At 38.5% G+C, this 21,911-nt stretch overlaps 1 protein-coding gene and 1 long non-coding RNA gene across 5 annotated transcripts in view; one reads left to right on the top strand and one right to left on the bottom strand.

The window, feature by feature from the left end:
• The window catches only part of LOC111941947 (uncharacterized), a 90,943-nt gene that overhangs the window by 44,041 nt on the left and 24,991 nt on the right, over positions 1-21,911 (top strand). The window contains exons 2-4 of one of the 4 annotated variants that reach the window (XM_086899820.1): positions 6,106-6,320; positions 9,664-9,833; positions 12,608-12,704. The gene's annotated coding sequence lies outside the window, so the exon portion shown is untranslated. Of the gene's footprint in view, positions 1-6,105; positions 6,321-7,109; positions 7,724-9,663; positions 9,834-12,607; positions 16,455-21,911 lie in introns of those variants that run through there. The other 3 variants (XR_015289802.1, XR_015289803.1, XR_015289804.1) reach the window with 3 other exon arrangements.
• Positions 1,423-12,715, bottom strand: LOC147651961 (uncharacterized). The gene is made up of 3 exons (XR_015289811.1): positions 12,458-12,715; positions 11,158-11,272; positions 1,423-5,515 (listed from the first exon to the last, which is right to left on the bottom strand). It is a non-coding gene; the product is annotated as an uncharacterized LOC147651961 (long non-coding RNA).

The following is a 21,911-nucleotide window of genomic DNA, read 5'->3' as shown; positions in this document are numbered from 1 at the left end:
GCCTGGATGCTTTGTGCATAAAGGATAAAATGTTGCCTGGAAGATGAGGGAAATTCACTTTCTCATGCTTCCTTTGTATTTGCACCAATTATTTGATGAAATCAAGTAATAATAATTTTTAATAACCTTTGAGAAGTGAGAATGATAATATTCAAAACTGGGGAAAACGAGGGAAATCTTTTAAACTTTGCTTATGTCTTCTGCACAATGGCCCAAATGCATCTAATAAAGCATGGTTGATTTTGCACCTCTTTGGGTCACATGAAAAGTCATATAAATTCCATGTATTCTCTTTACTTCTGTATTCCTTGACAATCATAATTTACTGAACCTTATGCTCAGTTAGAATGGTTGATGATAGTAACAGCTATGCCATGGTTCCAGATCTGTTAGCTTGCCTGAGTACTAAATTGCTCTTCATATTTCTCTTGCAGATTATTATTTCCTTTTATGCTACAGCAGCTTTTAATGTCATCAAAATGAGACAAAATGAATAAACTATGTGTGGGACGATGAAGCAGTGGTCACTCAAAGTATCCTGCTGTTTACTCTGGCTGCAGAGTTTATAGTCCCTCCCACAAGGCAGCTAGCACTGGGCTATGATTTCAGTACTTGCATTATTTGTAATTCACAGCCTTCAGTCATGAAATGACAAACTCTGAACATTCAGGTAAACACAGCAGCTGTATTCTGACAGGCAGACTCATGAATGTGATGGGGTAGCTCTGAGTGACACGGTAAAAGGATTCGGGATTTGCATGTTTACTCTTTGTTTTATTATATGCATAAGAAAGGGTGGATGAGCGGGTAGCTGTGGGTGGAAAAAGCTTGAAGCGCTGTGCAACTAGACTTACTGAAACCTGAAGAAGATGCATCAGTAGCTTAGGTGGTTTAACTAAAAACATTCTCTGTTTTTGTGCAAAGGGAAAGCCTTCTTTTGGTGTGTTTGACCAAATCACTATGTGAAGGGCTCTGCTCCACCCCTTCTCCATCTCTAGGAAGTGAGAGGCAAGAAATCCCAGGCAAGCAAATAGCAGTGGTGGATGGGATAGCTTTGAGAAGAGTTTTGTCATGCAGACCTGCTATTCTAGCTCTACTATGGGTACAGCCATAGTGAGCATTCCTCTGCCTGGAATGATTCTCCGGGGGTGTTTCGAAGAGCAAAAAAGCAGCCTGCATGCCCTTTATTGTCCTAAGGCCGAAGCTAGGACATTGCGGGGGAGGGAAGAGGGATAAGACGGGCCAGCAGTCACATGTATAAGTCTGTACACGGTCCTGTGCCCCAAGTATGCAGGCATGGGTGGTAGGTAATGTGCCAACAACTGCTGCTCTAAGCTGCACCAGCAGCTCTTCAATTCTGCTGAAACAGTGAGTCAAATGAAGGGGGGGGGGGGGGGAAAGAAAAAGCAATCTTAAATATCATTAAGATTTTGAAGACAAGATGTTTGAGAGTTTATTTGCCCATACTTCTCACCAAAGCTTAATTTGCTACATAGCAGCATGAAAAAAATGGAAGTGGACTTTTCCAGAACCAAATGCCTCTAAAAGGGAGCAGCACCTTGTGGTAAAGCACCAAAATCCACATGGCTTTTAATATCAGTACAAGACCTGATAATACCATTAGCTATTGCTATCAGAGGGCTCACTCACCTGTTTGCATATGCAGAGCCCTCTTAGAGTTTGTGTCTGTGAAGAGCTCCCAGGGTACCTCCACAGACAGGGATTGTACATATGCTAAAGGGAACCTTTTGGCTTTTGCAAACCTACATAATTGTTCAGCCCAAAACACAAGCCTTGAACTAAAAGTCAAGCAGGAGGAAACCTTGAGAGTCAGGTCTTGACAATCAGTAAGACTTTTCTTCCAGGAGTTGCCAGAGTCACATGCAGAAGGAGCATTCTTTGGCAGTTCCAGTCTTGGGCCTTCTTTGCCTTTTGCATTATCAGAAAAATCTGTCTATCAAACACTTGTCACTCACAGTATTCATGTTTTTCCAGTTAATAATTGACTTGTGCTGTACCCCAGCTGTTTTAGAGTCACTTGCAACTGCTGTTTATTGTAGTATACAAATTAATAAAATATCAATGAAAAGGCCTAGATAGTAATGAAACTTCATAGAGACTTAGTCAGAACAAAGTACTGTAGGAAATACTTGTGCTTTTAGAGCTCATGTGAGTTCTTCAGATAAAGTTCGCAAAGTTGACTACAGTTAGTTTTTCATGAAACATAAGGAAACAACAAGGGTTGTGGCATGGTGTAGCTATCACAGGACTCCTCACCCTTCTAATGCTTCCCCTCCCTTGTCATCCCATGGTCAGCATGGAGGAGAAGTGGTCAGCAAAAGGCAGGAGCCAGGGACACTGGGAATACAAGGGACCTTTCCTCTTTGGAGCAGCAGGCATCTTCTCTTTCTCTGCCAATTCAAGAGCCTTCAGGAGTTGTAGCCAAAAGTCATCCTGGCTTTTGGGGTCACCATCAGCCTGTCAGCATGGGGTGCATTCACTTCTGCTGCACCCAATTCTGTGCTTGGTCCTTCACCCCAGGACCAGACAGTCCCTGCAGCCTCAGGAGCTGACACAAAAACAATGACTATTTTTGTGTTGGATAATTTGTAACATTAATATTTTCCTTTTATGATTATTTTGTTTACTCATATTCTACTTAGTGCATCATAAAACAATGTGAAGATGTCTTCACCCTATTGTAATGATTATTGTCTTTTAACCAAGTTACACAATCAGGTGGACTTCGTATGCAAGCAGAGGTTTTACATTTTTCAGTAAAAGGTAGGTTTATTTAAAAAAACATGCCAATTAAGTTGGTGTGTTGTCCATAAAAGGTATCTAATTTGCCAAGGTTTTATTTGAAAAATAACATTATATTTCTGATTGAAGATGATACTATGGAACTTTTTAAAGGTCTGATTTAAAAGAAAACCAATTTAAAACACAGAAATGAGGTACCAGGGAAAGAGATCTCTCTATCAGCAAAGCAAGCTGACTAAAGCAGCAGATACTAACTTAAAAAAATAGAAAATTATTATTACATTAAATACACAAAATGAAGTATTTATAGTCTGGCTTATGTCAGAGAACCTGTACATACTGAGGGATTTCAAAAGTTTCTGGTTTTGTTTTTTTATGTTTTCGTGAACTGATTAATGCTGTTAATATGCCTGGTATTGTACAGTGAGCTCTACCATGTTGATAATAGCACCGCCCCCTCAATAGAAGGACTATACTAAATCAACATATTAGTGCAGGTGATATGGCATCCTATTTTTACACAAATCAAATATGCACCCTGATCCGTCTATTACATGCTTTTCCTCAGACCTCCTGTCACTGAAGCCATTTGGGGAATGGGGTTTGATGCTGTGATTAATTCTAGTTCAAGCAGCTATTTTTGGTGTTTGGATTATTTCCTATAATGCAGAGCCCAAGACTTCACTCAGATGAAATCTGATCTGGTCACACGTGATCTGTATCTAAAGGATACTGGAATAGTAAAGGAGTGTCATACTTCAAAATGGAAGAAAAGCCATGGATCCTAGTCCCCTCAATTTTTAAACATATTTAAACCAAATTATTTTGCAGACACACACACATATGCATCTGTAATATGTAGAAGAATATTTTATGTGTTTTTGTCAGCCTGGTGGCTGTTTTAGATACTGAGAACCAAATAGTAGCATTCAAATTATATCCTATCCCTCCTATATTGGTGTGGTTTTTGAAAATAAGATCTTTTTAGAAAGAGGGTTTAACTGGTTTTGTCTAGATAGATCTCATGCGTTGACTTTTTGCCACAAAAAGTGGCAGTGGTTCAACAGTGCAGCTACATTATGGAGGAACTGAGAGTACTTAATCCTCTCGCCTCTTACTCTCAACCAAATTATACATTGTAAATGGGACTGAGTTTGTTACAAATGGGAACATCTCAATCAATATACTGAAAAAGAATTAATTTACTAATATTTTACTTCAAGGATAATTCCCACCCCCCACCCTCAGTTATTTTTATTGTTTCTAGCAATATATTTTATGATCATAAACCCTAAGAGAGCTTATTAATGCATGTCATGTGCATCAGTATATAAATAGCTTCTACTATGTGTAGTAGTCAGACCATGTTTGTGGGCTGGAGCAGGCAAATAATGTTGTCTTTATTCATTCTTACACTCTCACTGCTCTCAAAGTTTATACTTACGTGTTCTCCCCATTCATGCAATTTTGAGTGTGATGATGATGGAAAGTACAACTTTTTGTTTCTTAAATAAAATAATTAAGGAAAACAATTGGTTCACTAAATATTGTTAATTCTACGATACTGGAATTTTTAATGGAAGTATGAAATGGATAAAAGTACAAGGCTTGTTAATTAAGTGCAGTTATTTTCTGGGAACAAGAGAACAATGCAACATAAATGTGTGGACAAAAATATGTCCCAGAAAAGATTTGCAAATGTGTTTATTTGTGAAGAATAGGAAGTGTATTTAGCTGAGCCCATGGAAGACTTTGAACTGCATGAGGACTGTTTCTATGTAATAGAAATACTTCTATTATAAAAGTATTTCTATTGTATAGAAATACTCCTCATGCAGTCCAATAACTACTTCTTCCTATAATGATGAAAAGGAAAACACACACAGTGACTGGCACCTCCTTTCTGGCCCAGTAAAACCAATGAAAGTTTTTCAGTCAAAATAATATCCAAATGGAAAACAGATTTATTTTTTTTTTTCAAGGTTATATTTTCCTTCTGTAAAGAAGGAAGAAGATTTTGGTGGGAAATTTTAATTAAATGTAAGAATTTCAGCACCGTGGGTTTGTGGGGTTTTTTTATCAGAATCCCTAATTACACACCTAAGACATGATTTCACTATTTTCCCCCTTTCCCTCTATAGTGACTTTTCAATGTACCTGTCTCCTCAGACTTCAGAAAAAAAGACACAGAGTATGAAATTATTTCTCATTCTGCAAATCTTAGAGGTTGATGGCAGTAAAAAAAGTATTTTTGCCTCTCTAAGCTCAGTGTCCAGCTTCTAGGCAAGATCCCTACCCAAACTAGACTGGGCTGCAATGGTTAAGAATCTAGAATAAATGAAATCTAGTAAAATTGAGATAATTACCCAGTTAACGAAGAATTATTCATGTGAATATATATTGCAGCTTGAAATTCTGTCCCTCAGCTGATAAAATGTTTTATAGTAATGATCATAAAACTGCATGTCATTTCCTTTGTTTATATTCTTTTTGAGCTTTGAGAATACACTCCAGAGATCTTGAATTGTGTCTCCTGAAATGACAAACCTACACAATTCAAGTGTTGTCATACAATAGGTGTATGAAAGAACGGAAATCTCACAGATCCTGCTGGCAGCATTGATGGCAATTGCGTTGGCTGGAGGTGTGAGCGTTCCTGCTGGAGCTCTTGCACTGGAATGTAGAAGATGAACAGCTGTCCTTCTAGCTCTGCAGCACATTCAGCCTGCTGAAATCGCTGTCACATAAAGCACTGAGAGAAAAGAGCACATAAGCACTATTTCAGCTAGAAAGAACAGGAAGATGTGTTTCCCATTGTAACTATAAAAAGTACTTGAATATTTATGTGGGATTTATGCTCATCTCTATGAGTGGGGGGATTTATATAGATTATTTACTGCACATAAAGATAGGAGAATACCCCAATATTCCATTATGTTAATTGTTCCTCTACAGGCATCCATTACGCAGTTCATTTTCCAATTAATCTTTGCTGTCAAACAAATGTTATTCTCCTTCTCCATTCCCAGTAGTAATTTCCATCCTATGAATCAGTTTTGCAATGGGTGAATTAATGAAATTATGTTAGGTAATTTTGTTGCCTATATATATATATATATATATATATATATATATATATATATATATATATATTGTGTAATGGCCACTGGGAATCTTGCTATTTAAGAATGACTGTTTACAAAAAGATGAAGTACAACAGTCTTCAAAAATATTGTTTTTGTGGCAGATTATAACCAAGATGCATGTCAGAAAGAGGGAAAATGGGAGATAAAGAAATTGAAGTGGTTTGTTATTTCTCCTTTCTTCTCTTCCCCATTTTAGACTTTTAGTGTGGCCCCTCCCCAGGGCTTCCTAAAGAAGCTGAACTGTGAAAGGTGCAAGCTCTTCGCATGGATATAGAAGTTGATTAAAGGTAGAAAACAAGGAGCAAGAATAAATTATTAGGTTGGTCAATGAAGAGACATCACAGGAGAGTCCTTTGGGAATGAGTGCTAGTCCTGGGCTGTTCTATATCTTGATACATAATGACTTGTAAGGTGGGTGGTGGTATAGTGATATTATTCACTGATGTGAAATTATTAGGACAGTTAACTAAAGATAGTGAAACAATAAAGGTTTTAAAAGGTATCTATAGAACAGTTCCATCCTGTAGAATGTAGAAATTAAAGAGGTGGATGACATTCAGTACAGATTAAATTAAAGTACACAGGGAAAACACCTGATGCTGTATGCACAGTAATGGGCTCTGAACTGCTTACTGTCATGATGGCATTATCACAGCTCTTGAAAACATTTAATCGATGCTCAGTGGCAGACAAAATTAGGAAAAAAAGCAGGGAAGGGAACAAGATAGAAAAACACTTTGATCATTGCAGTTAACCATGAGTGCAGTTGAACAGCTAGAACTTCTCTCCACAGAAGAGAGGAAATTGAGGAAGAGATTATAGAAAGCTGTAAAATTAATGAAAAAAAATTGAATTGGGAATTACTGTTCCTAGTCTCCTATACAACTCCCAGGAGCCCTTAAAAAAACCCCTCAGGCTGTAGACTGAAGACAGGCAAAAGAAGTAGCTTCTTCCCACAGCATGCAATTAAACTCTGGAAGTCACCACCATGGGATGCTGTAGATTGTTACAGGCTTACATGGTCTAATAGCAATTAGAAAAATCAATGGAGGAAAAATCGATCTACTAAGTGCAAATGTGCCCTGCCTAGCTTAGGATGCTGCTACATATATACATATATAGATACGTATACATATATATATATACACATATATATATCTCTACCCTGTCTTACCTTCTTGTCTTACTTTCTGAGCCTCTGCCACTGGGTATGGCAGGGGCACATGATTGTTAACACCTGACTCAGGGTGATTGCTGTTGGCAGGTGGTGGGTACAGGCAGGAAGGTGAAAGAAGTAGGTTGCCTATCCTCAGAGCTCTGGAGGTCCAATTGCAACATGTAGCATAGAGCTAAAATGTAAGACAACTTCCTGATGTACTTTCAGAAATGAAGTGGTGATTTTGAGAAAATAAATGGAATAAGATACAGTGAGAAGGGAATTGAGAAGGTTGAGAATCATCTTGACTATTGATGTTGGCTTTTGCAAGGAAGTGTGTGTGTCACTGTATTTTCACAGAGTTATCTGTTTGAGGCATGTGAAAATTGCTGCTGCAAAGAGCTGAGGTGGGTCATCACCTGCCATGGGGACCATGGCAGGGCTTAGAGCCAGGAGCACCTCACCTCCTCTTCTGCACAGACAATTCTCAGCAAGAAGCTGACTTGTCAGGTCTTTTTGCATGGAGATAGGACTGACTTCTATGAGCACAGTTTGAGTTTGCAGTCATATTGCCTATAAAACCCCATGTGAGTGGAGGTTTGCAAGGCTGGATCCACAAAGAGCCTGGTGGACTTTAGTTATATTCTTATCTGTTTAGGTAAGGATTGCTTCATTTTATTTGTTTATATTTGTCTAATGAAGAACAAGAGTTTTGCTTTAGTCTTTGAAGAAGAATGCAAATAGGTGGAGAGTGTATTTTTTACATATTGAGTATCTGGTGGCTTAAAGGTTGAAGTCAGTTGCATAACTTGAGAGCTGTATGTCTTGATGTACTGAACAGTTAAAAAGAAGTCATTGTTTTCTGATCTTTTTTTTTATTTTTATCGGGGTTTTTTTGTTTGTTTTTTGGGTTTTTTGTTTGTTTGTATTTGGGGTTTTTTTTAAAGTAAAATTCAAATTTGAAATATCTTTTGATCAATACTTTGAAGTAGAGTGTAGCTCCCAGAGGTGGATAATCTTCATGCTAATTTACTATACAACAATGTGCGTTATTAAAGCACATCTGAATGAATCATCCAGTGAATGAAGAAAGATTATTCCACATTATTATTGATGAGTTAATCAAGATAGCCATGTCAACTTTCTTTTGTCCATTAGTGTGAACAGTGTTTCACAATCATCATGGTAAGAGCCAAATGTTAATGGCTGAGGTAATCAGACTCTAATGAAGAGCATTGAAAAGTGCTCTCTTTAAATAGTTTACAGTTTTCCTAATCACTGGAGTGGTCAGTTTGTCCCATGATTCTTCATATTTCATAATGTATTTCACTATCAGCTTTTTGTTTTAATTTACTTTTTCTTTCTTCAGAAGGTGAGTGAGAAAAAAAGTAATAAACATACAATTGTGTAATAGCAAAGCAAATAAAACTGGTTTTGTATCATGAATACTTTCTAAAAGAAAATTATTTTACATCTGGAATTACAGCTATCTGGGAGCTTCCTTCTGCCTTTAATTCATATAATTCTTTTGTTGAAAATAATCACTGTAATTTTTAAGAGCTCAGCACAAGCTTAAACCTCATCCAGCAGACAAAGACCAGTTTTGGGGAAGAATATTTTAACTGCTGTCTGTGTTTCCCAAGTAGTGTGATCCATAAATAGGGCCTTGAGTTTGTGTGACTGATCCTATGAGTAAATTTACTCCAGTGGTTTTTCAGGTTCTATGTCTTTCTCTGTGATTGTATACCTTTCTTTCTCTCCCTGTAGTATCTCAGACTGTTCTTTAAAAGTACGTTTTCTCCTTGAATGTAACATTTTAAAAATTAATAAAAATTTATATAATAATGTGTCATTTTAGGGCAACAAACTTGCCAAAGTGCTCATAGTTCTGACTGGTCCACAAAATATCCATTTAGCTTCCTCCCTTTCCCAAGGGATGAAACTTTCTAGCACCATCTAATAGAGACAATCAGCGTAAAAGATCAAACGTCGCTAAACTAGAGCCACAAGAATGTCCTACATCACTGCAGTGGTAATAGATAGCAATTAAAAGGGAAAAAGTAAACTTGGCCTGGGGGAAAATGCCTTTCTGATTCTAGTGTTTCTTTCCAGTTCTCTTCCCTGGACAAAAACCTTACTATCCATAAGTGTCTGATTTGATGGATTGCTCTGAAGGCTAGAAGGAGTAACTTGAATAGTTCAGTTACTCACAGTTTGTAAGGTAGGACAAACACAGTGTTATTTTGCTGCGCCACGTATCTGCACAAATTCTGAAGACATTTGGACCAGAACATGGCACCATTGAGTCATTCCTCAGGCTGCCAGGGACCAAGCACCAGCCAGGAAACAACTTTCCATCAGCAGGCCCAAACGCAGCTATTTGGCAGGAGAAGTTAAACCTGAGCTTGCACAAGGCTGAGGTGTCAGAGCAGAAGGCAGAAACCTGCTGCTGGTACTGTCAGATACATGTCCAAGTCATTTGCCCTTGAGGGGTACTATTGGGCAGGAATACAAAATCTCTAAGTGTTTAGATCCTGCTCAGGCTACAAGGAGGCAACTAACATTCTTTTTGTGTAAAATTTTTTATCTGTTTTTCAGACTATATTCTTCAGGAATGTTCTTGGAAATCTGGGGGGAATCGTAGTTTCTGGGGATGCATAAACATGCCAGTAATCACAGGAGCTGTTTGCTGTGGCTCTTACCAACTCCAACAACCTGAGATAGTAGAGATGGTGTCAAATGAGAAGCAAGAAGGAAGATCTGACAAGGTATGAGAAGCCCCTCTATGCAGACAGTAAATGTACACTGTATTTAGCATGTCTTACTCTTCCTTCCCTAAAGACACCCTCTTGGATTGTTCAAATTACCAGTCCTGTATTGTAGGTCACAAACATGCTAACAAAAAAGAGAGGCAAATATTTATTTTTAAATTGTTCTAGACTATCTTAGATGTGTATACACCAGTATGACTTTAAGAAGGCTAGAGGGAACATGGTGTTTTTCCTTCTAGGGGCTTATCAGTAACAACATTTCTTTTCATGTTTTGTTAGCTTCTATTGGTAAAGCTAAATTTGCCAGAATTCAAAACTTGTTCAGAATTACTCTTATGCTGGGTAGTGCAGGTTTTTGAAAGTGAATTTCGAAACTAGTTTTCATTTAATGTCCTGAAATGACATGTTCAAAACATAGGATATGGCCTTTCCCAGAGTCTGGTGGGAGTGAAAATCAGATCCGGACCCAAATCCAGTTGTTTAACACATCTGTACTGGAAAGTGAATATTATACTTTCATGATATAATTGTTTGACACACTTGTATGCTGTATACCGAAGACTAAGCCTCTTATGCTGCTTTGTGAAAGGTAAACTTGGGATGAACTGCCTTAATGGTAATTTCCTGAGTTTTAATCTTGATCCTGTCACACTAGTTATTCTTTCTCATTTACATACTGGTTTTTTGGGGTTTTTTTAATAAGCACCATTACGTTATATAAGCTATTAGCAGGCTACTCAAATTATCGTCTGGGTAAGCTTTTGTATCCTTTTTATCTGTTCTTCTTTGCATTATCTGACCTTTAGAATAATACAATTAAAGTACATTTTAAGCTGTACATAAATTATCTTAAATGAACTATTTACTAGATATATGACATTTACATGCAGTGTGAGTTACTTATGCATGTGACAGGATATTAAGAGACCTTTTTTATATCAGGCATATAATATCACATTTATGTTAAGTGTCCACCTGTCACTGGTGGCCCTGTAAGACCTTTGATGTTTGATTTACAGGCTACAATCAAATTTCTTGCCCATTGCTGTGCTGTTGATGGTTTTACTTTCATAAACTCTTGTTATCTGAGATACTTTTTTGTGAACTTAGTCAGAGATGCACCATGATGCTGAATTCTACTGTATCTCTGTGAGCTGGTAATTTCCACCTATTGGCCCATCTGGTTCCTTTGGAGACTGCTGCCTTTGGTTGAACCAAAGCTTTACTTTTACACAATATAGTATAGTTTGTGTAAATGTATATATTGTTCAGCTCTCATGCACTTAGGAATCAATTAGTAAGTAGCAAAGGCATATCTTACCTCAGGAAAGGAGGTGAGGCAGCAATGGTATTCTGGAAAACAGCAGCCTGAGAGTGCTGATGACTTAGAGCAGAAGCCTGATGCCATACTCCTCCGGCAAGTTCAGCACCCTGAGCTGTAAGAGTAGAAAGCTGGTCTCCAGCTTCTGAGAGAGAAAGTGCAGCCCAGGAGATAAGGCAAGCCTGTAAAGAGTATTTCATGCCCATTCTCTGCAACCCCATTTTTTATCTTCATGCACTTTCCTTCTTTGTTTGTACTGTTCTGTTACATATCTACTCAAACATGGCACATAAGCAGCTGTCTGCAGAGCAGCCTGAGACTGAGTGTGTATGTGAGAAGATAGAGGTAAAATAAGGTAGGTGAAAGCCCTCCCCAAGATTTTTGGACCACTCCAGTATCCTTCAAAGGCATTAAAATAATGTTTACAAAGTGGAACATCTTATTCCTGTCTTTGGGGCCTCTATCATCAAGGTGCTTTATAAAAAACACACAGAATGCAATACTGGGTTTTTATATTTTTTCTGTTATTTTTGTGCTTGGCTTGGCACATGTTCCTGTGTACCCATTCAGTTTGCTTCCATGCATCTTCTGCAGATACCAATATGCAGCATATAGTCCTTGTAAGCATGTTGGCTCCCATTTTTAGGGTGTTCTCATTTCTCCTGCTCCACCACTTCAAAACCATTCACAAAAGGGGGTACAGTGATGCCCAGATCTCAGAACTCACAGAATGGGAAACTTCATACTTAGAGGACTGTCTTTGCTATAGCCAAATCCTCTGCCAATTTTCTTTGGTTGTGATGACACTAGAGCTTGCTGTAATTGAGAAATATGTTCTGTCAAAGGATTCAGTGGTGTTTTTTTATTTTTTTCCTCCAAAGGTTCCTAATTTTTTTTCCAAAACAAGAAGGTAACTGGTACAGGGAGTACCACTGACCATCAAAGCATTTGTGCTTCATGGACTTACCTGATAGTTGATGTTCATATGTCTTTGCTGCTTTGATTCAAGCAAATACTGGGATAGAATCTGGCTAATTAACAGGACAGAGTCAATGTGAAGACCCATTGCAACAAAGAGAGAGAGAGAATTCTTATTTGCAGGATAGTTTCTCACAGTCTGATTGCAGAGAAACACTTTCCCTCCTTGAACTGTGTGGGCTATGAGGAAAATAGTTCAGTGGTGATTAATTTGTTGATTTTTTACACTGGCTCGTTTTCCAAAAGAATTCCTAAGGCAACAGAATTGTCATTTATCCTGTTCCCATCACAGCCTTCTAGCTAAATTTTTCAGAAGTAGTACCTGGGTAAGCTGTTTTTCATTCCTGAAGTTCTGTTCAATTACTTCAACTGAGGAAGACTGGCATCTGCTTAATGCTGCACCTGGTAACTTCAAAGTTTTCTTTTTTTTTTTTTTTTTTTTTCTTTTTTTTTTTTTTTTTTTTCTCTTCAGTGTGGGATTACCCTGTCTGGAGGATCTCCCATCTGACCGACTGCAACTTTCAGCTGACTCCAATGACCATACCCTGCTCCAGCTGCATCTGTGCAAGGCTTGTTACCTTAACTTCATTGTGCTCACCTGCATATTATAGAGATGGGTCTTACAGGCCTCATTTAGTCATGACATTTAAATGGGTTCTTTCTCCTAATTATGAGGGCTGGCATATTGCTGTGGATTGATACTAGCCAAATGCCAGGCAAAAATTGTTTGCTTACCCTCTCCTTCTACAGTTGGGCAGAGGATATGGGGAAAAAATTAATGAAGAACATGAGTTAAGGACTGGGAGAAAAACACTCTAAGGGCAAAACAGGTTCAAATTCAAAGGTATAAAGTAAATTTATTATTAACAGAGTCAGAGGAGGATAATGAGAAGTAGAATAAGCCTTTAAAACATCTTTTTTACCCCCAGCCCCTCCCTCCTTCCCACCAACAGCACAGGGAGACAGGGCATGGGGGTTTTCATCAGATCATCACTCAAGATCTTTTTCCATTTGCTCAGGGACAAGTCTTTTTTCTGCTATGCTGTGGGATCTCTCCCATGGGCAAGCAGTTGTCCCAAAACTGTTGTTGTGGGTCACTTGTCCATGAGGTGTAATCTTTCAAGGATAGACTGCTCTAGTTTGAAAGCAAGGGCTATCTCTATCTCTGGAAGCAGGGGCCCTGTCTATTCAGGACCCCCAGTAGACCACAGCTTTTTCTAACATCCATGCACTCTGGCATGAGCACTTTTCCCATGGGCTACAAGTAGATCTCTGCATCCCCCATTGACTTCATCCATTATAAGGGGAGTTTGTTTCACTATAGTTCTCACTATACTTGCAGAGGAATCTCTGATGCCTTGAGAGGCTACCTGGAACAGAGGCTAGACAGTGAAAAAGGAATAAAGTAGTATTTATTAAAATGACCTTCAAAGGATACACCTTGGGCAGTACAAGAGCCCGGCCACCCAATATGGACTCTAGATCATGAGTTTTTATACTTTCATAAGTTTTGGTCCATTTCCATATTTGGGCTAATTGTCCAATTACAGCTTCAGGTTCTCAAGTCCCATCCTCCCAGTTTGCTCTCCTCAATTCACTGTTGTTTATACTTTTTGGGCCTGAAGCTGCAATGGTGTTCTCAGGCTGGAAAAGGACTGTTTTGTCCAACTGAACTTTCAAGAGAACTTGCTAACAATTTATATGAAGTTCAGAGTTATATACCAACGCAGTATAGAATCTGGAAAATATGAAAGCTGAAACTTAAGGCATCGTCTTCACTTTGATGCTTGAAGCACCTCCTCCCCTTCCTTCTTTTCCACTGACCTTGGTGTCTCCATGTTGTTTTCTCTTACATGTCCTCACTTCTTACATGTCCTCTGACTAGAAGAAAAGCTGCTGCTTTAGGTTGCCAACAAGTATGCTAGTAGCATCACCAACAAGTTCTGAAATAATAAAATCATGGACAAAGGACTTTCTAACTACTTAAAGTTATAAAGTAGTATGCTTTATTATGGCCAGGCAACATGCTGGAGTCATCTTCCAAGAATGTGCACACTCCCCACTGTCCCTTATTTTCTATTTATTCCCCAAAGTATTACATATACATATGATTACACAATATGTCTGTACATATTCATTGCCTGACTCCACCTGCTCCTCGTCTCATATCGTAATGAGCTCCACACCCCTTTGGGCATGCTCAGTTCTTCTTTTAAAATGGGTCTGAGGTCTTTTTAATGAAATTTTCTTTTCCTTGGGCTTGATCTTTTCAGCTTTGTCCTGTTGGCAGCCCTCCTGGTTCTCTTGGACACAGTTCAGATCCCTTGCTTGTAGGTGTAGACATGGTCTTTTTATTCACAGTAGTCTATTCTTTATGTCTTCTACAAACACAACTTAAGACAAGTAAATTACATATATCCTTGGAATATTAATTTCATTTTGGCAATTGTTGACTACTTTACATTTTTTCTACAAACAAAAGGTATGTAACCTTGCTTTTAACTAACTAAACCTAGTAATCATTAACTACTTATATTGCTCCTACCTTAAATTTTCGTATGTTTCTTTTACCTTGAATTTTTTAAGTTGCTTCTATTCTAGTTAAAATCTTAATTTCCTAATTTTCTTAACTCAGTTCCACTAATTCAAAGATTCTTGCAAGATCCCGCAATGCCGAGAAGTTGATCTCTTCTAGATTCTACATCAGGGAATTGCTTGCCATGTTTCTGCCACTAGCCATGTGGCTCCACTGCTGCTGAGCAGGCAGCAGCGGTGCTGGGGCTATTTAACACCTTTCTTCATGTGGGGCACCAGGAAGGAGAGGCTGCTGCCACCCCTGTCCTTCTGCCTGTGGCACAGCTGGGTAGGGGTGGCCAGGCAGACAAGGCTCACCGCAGGTCGCACTGAGATGGCAGCTGCCATGGCAGCATATCACCATGGGCCACGCTGGCATGGCGTTGGCCATGGTGGTGGCCACAGTGCCTCCCCACCCCTGGGGAAGAAACTCTGCATGCATTGTTTTGATTTTCTTCTTAAATGTATCACCACAGAGCTATTACAAACCGCTCTATAATTGGGCCAGCACTGTGTCTGTCTTCAGAGCCATCAGGGGTTGGCTCTGTCATACACTGTGGGACCTCATAGCAGCTTCTCACAGAAGCTACCCTTGTGGGCCCCCCACTAGCAAAAATCAGGCTGTGCCAAATCAACACACACATCTGTTGACTCCTGCAGATTTTCATCTGGCAAATCTCCTTGTACAATCAAAGAAGCAGTGCCTATGCTTAAATTAAGTGACCAAAGCAGGGCCCTCAGCATCCATACAGGTGACTTAGCAGGATCATTAACTGATGTCAGTATTCTTCATACTCTTACTGGAAATACCATATTTTGTGCTAATTGTGCATAGCTAAAGAGGTTTCTGGGTTTAACTATTGTTGGAGTAACATCCAGAAGAAGTGCATTTAGGCAAAAGTTCCTAATCTGTATCCTTGAATCTACCCTGCCAGCATCTTGAGTTTATGGCAGGTGTGTGTTATAGGACTGGACCAATTGCTGGTATGCTGTTTTGCCATAAAGGTATTGGTCTCCCTTTGCCTGGCAGTAGGATATTTTCCATTTTTTCAAGGTAAATGCAGGAGGTTGGCCTTGCTGAGACTGCTGCATGGGGACATCAGTGGCAAAGTTTGTCAGTGAATCCTGAAGATAAGCAGTGTTGGGAAACCAAGCCATCAGCTGTCTCTTCATTTCAGAAAATTGTTCCAAGTTTGTTGTCATTCCCCACTGCAGAGAATTAATTAGTTATGAAGTGAAATGCTTGAAAGGGTTATTTTGGGACTTGTAAAATCTGTATAAAACCAAATAGGAATGATTCAATTGTTTCTATAAAAAACTTCTTCCAGGGATATTTAATCCCCTTATTACAGTTCTCACTATTTCCTACATCTCTGCTTAGGGAAAATAGACTCCTAAAATAATAGTTTTAAATCTTCTTCACTACCCCTTCCTTTAAATTTCTTTTTACTATGTGATTGTTTAGTTCTATGAACACAGCATTTTAACAACATGACACTGTCTTCCAAATATAGCTTTGCTGAGGGGTGTCTTTTCTGACAGTTGATATTTGGGTTTGTTGCTCCTTTGGTCCCTCCCTTTGGAGCTCCCTTGGGTGTGTTCTGCCAGCTTTGGGTAAAAGGAGTGTGTTTGTATGTGTACATGTAGGAAGATGGATTATCCCTTTTTGCTACTGCTGTGTCAGTATAATGGGGTTTTGTAATGGGTTTCATTGATAAAATAAATGTCTCCTATTTGATAACAAATACTGCAGTGTCTTTTAAACTTTATCTTGCAATTTAAGACACTGTGTTTTATTAATAAAAAAGTATTTCTATTGCTATCATTTTATTTCACTTCAAAGTGCTGTGGATTCTAGTTCTCTAGAGTTAGGTTTTAATAAGATGATACAGCTTTTCTCTTCAATGACAGCTACTCTATTTTATTGTTAGGTATTTATCTACATTTTAAAACAAACTGAATACAAAGGTTTTGAACAAGAAAGAAATAGCAAGGTAGCTACCAAAATATCATTTATGACTCTGTTTTTAAGCAGGTAACTTTTTGAGAGGCTATATTCCTGAGTCTCCAAAATACTTAAGTTGCTGTCATGTGAACTCCTGTGAAAGAAGGAAGACAGAGAACTAAAGTGCCTCATTCTTATAGTGTGAAATGAAGTTTGTGGGTGGACTTTTCACAGAGCTGCATTATGCTTTGTCTCCATGTGACATGCTGGTTAAATGGACAGGATAAGCCTTTGTAGTTTTGCAATGTTCCAGTGTTCTTTAGCACATAAGAAGAGTGCAGTACTGGTACAGCTGTTGAAAACCTTGTTTGGGGCAAGACAGAAAATGCTGCATCATAATTCTGAATCTGAGTTTTGAAGATGCTTCTGGCAAAGGGAAACACTCCTTAAAAACATGATTACCTCTAATACTTGTTTTGTGATGCTGCAGATGGAGACAGTACTAAGCATCTATTAGCATTTCAGATACGAAGGACTAAGGTTGAAGTTTTGATCTTTTATGTTCTCTGAGGATCTCTGAAGAGTATTTTTGGCCTGGGGGTTTTATACAACCCTGTTTTCTGAGAAGTGCTCAGTTCCCATTTACTTTCTTTGCTGAGGGTGGGGTTCTGAAAGCCACTGCTGAAAACCTTGTAGGTTTTCTTTTTGAAGTACTTGCATTTTAAATACTTAGTGGGCTTAAAGTATTCTAATTTCTCTGGTAATAATAAGTACCATCTTTGAACAGTAGCCGAGAGGAGACTCACTAACATTTTTCACACTCACTCCCCAACTCATGTAAAATCTCATAGCCCAGGGTACCAGAGCTGTTCTTCAGTGCTGATCTGGACACTAACCTCATACATTAGGAAGGAAGAAAGGGTTTGGCCTGAACTGAGAACTGGAGATGTTTGCTAGAAGGCTGGATTGTATAAACCAATAAGGAGATGTTATCTGTTGCAGCTGCCACCTTGCATAAGGTGCTCCTGTGAGTTTTGTGCTGTTTATAGAGTCTCAAAGAGCCATGCAGGGAGAGCAAACTGAAGTGCCAAGACGATGTCAATTATGTCCTCACCTGAGGGGTTTCAGATGTCCTGTAAAACCCATACAAAAATGTTAGGATTCATCTGATACCATCTCACATTCCTTGCCCAGTTTTTGGAGTGGGGAAATACCACCGTGGAATTTTAACCCTGATTTGGCAAAGTCTAGATGTTTGTCTGGTAGTTCTGTGGCTGGTGATTTTGAAATTTTCTGTACACTGAGAGACCTGTTTTCTGCATACCTGCAGGTTTTATCATGATCATTGAAATTCAATGTAAGAGGACAAATCTGTCCTTGCTATAATTTTTGTTTTTACTCATGATTGCTTGGTTTAGGAAGCAGCTATCATGGAACAGTATATCAATTGGCATGTAGATCACATGTGGAAGCAGTATTTCATACATGCATTTCATCTGCTGGATGTGTATAAATATGGGACTCAGGAGATAGTTTCTGTTGCACTGGCTGCTGTATAAAAGATTAAAGCTTGGAGCAGTTTGTTTAATTAATTCAACTGTAGCAGACTTTGCTGCTAGTATGTGAGCAGAGGCACAAAGGAGGGTCTTGAGAATGTGTTAACAGCGGGGCAGCGGGGGCAGCTTCACAAAGGTCAGAGCAAAGAGCCCATCCCAGCTAGGGGTGGGTAAGTGATTTCCCTGCAAGAGACAGCAAATGCTGCTTTCAGCATATGTGAGGCTCTTATTTGCTTACGATGTGACAGTACAAAAGACATTCAAAATTAGTTAATATATTCATTCTTTTATTTTTTTCTTTTTTATTTTTGATGACTCCCTGTCATTACTGAAAATTAATATCTTTCCCAAAATTAAAATATTGCATGGACTATCAATATTCTAGTGTATGCTTTCATGTTGAGAATGTGGAAGGGGGTTGCTAGAAGAGAACTTCCTGTAATTAAGTAGCTTATATATATGGTAATTTTCAGAAAAATTAACTGAATAATCTCAGGATATTTCAGGGTGCATATTATGAAATGATATATTGTACCATCCTACCATATCAATATTTGTTATTAATGGAAATCTTAAAAAACACCTCCCCCCCCAAATCATGATTATTCAATAATTTTACTAGTTAATTTTCTCACATCTGTGTATTTGGTTTTTTCCTTACAATCAGAAAACAGTGCATACAAAAACTCTCTTGGTCCTTTTATCTTTGCACAGAGTAACATGGAATGATCTCAGCATTTCCATACAAGCAGCAAAATCTGCTCATTCTAGTTTCAGACTTGTGTTCTGGCCCAACAGATTGTATGCCAAGGTTCTATTACTGTCAATTGTATGTTTATAATCTTTAAAGCACCTCCTTTCTAACTGAAATTAACTCCTTGGACAGGATTTGTAAAGTTATTTAGGTTCCTGAAATGAAGATAATCTCTAGCTGGGACTTTTAAAATATGAATTAGGACTCCCATACACTTCTGAGAATCAGGTTAGTACATGCATTTTAGGCCAAATGAGCCCTCACGTCTTGAGGATGGCATTTAGGAAATGTTGTCATTTGGAGGTGTGTGCAAAAGTATGTAAATATTTTGCTGAGTAAGACCAGCCTTTAAAACTTGTGTTTTAGTGTTTTGTGTCATTTGGCTGAACAGACCATGCTTTCAGCTCTGGGAGATGTGTGTGCCTGGCTGAATTTCAATTCCATGTTTCCTGAATGTGCAAGCTTTATGCAGAAAACAGTGAATCTTACTCCTAGCACCAGTGTATGAAAGGAAGGTTGTATTACAAGCTGCCTGATGTGTCACCCAAAGTCCCTCAAAGTAACCACTCTGCTGTTGAGCCTGGGCTCGCCTCAACTTCATAAGCAAGCAGCTTTAGACTCTGTGTTTTTATCTTGTCCTGAACAGTCTGAGGTAATCTCTCAGACTAGCATGTAAAGACCTATATAAATGCTAAATATTCCAAAATGTCCGTCTTTGTGGGCATCCTTGTTCCTTGCTGAAAAATAAAATAATGCCATTAACGTATTTTATAGAAAAGTAGCCCATCTTTTGGGTTTTTTTCCACCTACTTCCTTCTCAGTCATGAGAAACAAATCAACCTTTGGATGACCAAGGTGTGTTTACAGGTGATACATATTATGGTTTTGGAGTTCTTGGCATTGCCAGGACAAGAGGTTTAGGATCATTACCAGCTTTAAGGTTCGTCTCTGTAGCAAAAAATTTCTCTGCAAAGTTGCTGTTGCAGTATCTTTAAAGCAATTGAACTATTCTAGAATTATGTTGGGATTAGGAGTAAGGATTAAATTTCTCTTTCTCTCATTTTTATATAATTTGGGAATATTTAGGGTTGAATATACTGCCATTGTAACTTTGCGGTCACAAAGTTTTCATTGTTTCATCAGATCAAATTTCATCACAAAGGTATTCACTGTTAGATGACAACTTAGATCTGATTCGGAAGCGCATTGCATCCATGAAAGTGACAATGTATTTGCTATAATTCATCTTAATGGAAAGTCCTCAATACAAGAAGATGAGCAGCTTCGTGGCTGAGACCACAAAGTGGTTTAGTATCACAATGCACATGCAGGCAGCACCCACTGTTCAGCATGGACCACATCCAGAGTGTCAGCCTGGAGCTGCTCTGACTCAGGTGAAAATGCAGTGTGGTAGAGCATCCCTGCTGCCATGCAGCAGCATCCAGCTTCCAGCAGGTCCACCTTCTCCCTTGACTGAAGGAGTCTGGCCTGACAGCACATGCAATGACAGTACCAATTTTATATAATGAACAAACAAAGAACACCTACTCAAATATGACAACTAATTGAATGGAGATACAACTATTGAAACACCGAACTGGGAATTCTGATTTACTTGTATGAAGATAATTTGTACATCAAATTTACATTGATGTACAATACATTATCATTAATACATTATCAATTCATCACAACCCTTGGATGGATATTTATCTGTAAGGCTGGGAGCATCCCTAAGGAAGTATCAAATGGGACAATTGCTGAACCATTTGTAAAATCTTGATAGTACCCCTGTTGGTAGAGACACATGACTGCGTGCCTGCTTTTCTGTTTTTAGAAAAGAAACAAGCAAACAAACTGTGTAGGGTAAAATAAAAATCATAGTGGTAGAAAGATTCTGCAGAAAACCTGACATTCTTCTAGTGTTCAAGAGAATTTGTAACAATAAATGTTCTTCTGCAGTGTGTCAACCATCTAAGGTGTTCAGATCAGCAATGATAAGATTCATGATCCTGAAAGAAAATTTATAATCATGACAAAAATGAAATTAAATCCAATTTCCCTCTTTTTATGTATTTTATCTTGAACTGTATCTTATGTGACAGGACTGCAATTAATATCTCTTGAAAAACAGAAGGATTGTTAAATTTGCCTTGTTACGGTTGCTGAGGTGCTGTGTGCTGCTGAAAGGGATACCCCCATTGTCTGTGTTTGACACATACTCCTAATCAACCAGGCCAATTCTACTTTATCAAACATCTGTCACATGAGTGGAGATAATATTTATTCTGACTTGTACTGGTGTAAAAAATGAAGATTGCATTGGCAGATACACAACCGTCTGTCAGAACTGGTCATGCAGAGCATTTATTGAGGTGTTCCCTTTCTGCATAGATGATTCCAAATATAGCCCACTTCACCTTTCACCAGTGGGGATCCAGGTCATTCTGGTTCTTTAAAACCTCTTCTATCAAGGATTATTTATGAAATGAAATCTCACAGCAGGAAGTGTCAAAGGGCAAGATTAATATCAACTCTGCAATTTCCTCCACAATTTATTGATGGAAAAAAAATATCCATCAGCCTTACATATCCAGCTTGCTTTGAAAACTTGTTACCAACATATATATATTCTCCATTCTGAGAGGTCTTAATATGTGTCACAATTACCTCATGTGCTGAAAATTTTCTGAGCTCCCAGTTTTGCTTCATATTCATACTCAGTTTATCAGGGGCAATAATTTTCTCTGTTTACAGAACTGCTCCTAGGAAATGGATGAGTATTAACAGGGGTGATAGTGTTTCAGCCCATTTGGCTTAACAACACTAATAAACTAACTCAAGGCTTAAGAACATCACCTGTAAAAGGCTTGAAATACTATTTTCATACTATTACAGTGTCAAGTGCTCAAAAGAAACATTTGTAGCTGCAATGCAGCCTCATATG

Source organism: Cyanistes caeruleus, chromosome 8 (assembly GCF_971803275.1).
Source record: "Cyanistes caeruleus chromosome 8, bCyaCae1.hap1.1, whole genome shotgun sequence".
NCBI classification, from domain to species: Eukaryota; Metazoa; Chordata; class Aves; order Passeriformes; family Paridae; genus Cyanistes; species Cyanistes caeruleus.
The sequence above is the reverse complement of the archived record's forward strand: the minus strand, read 5'-3'. Positions and strand labels throughout refer to the sequence as shown.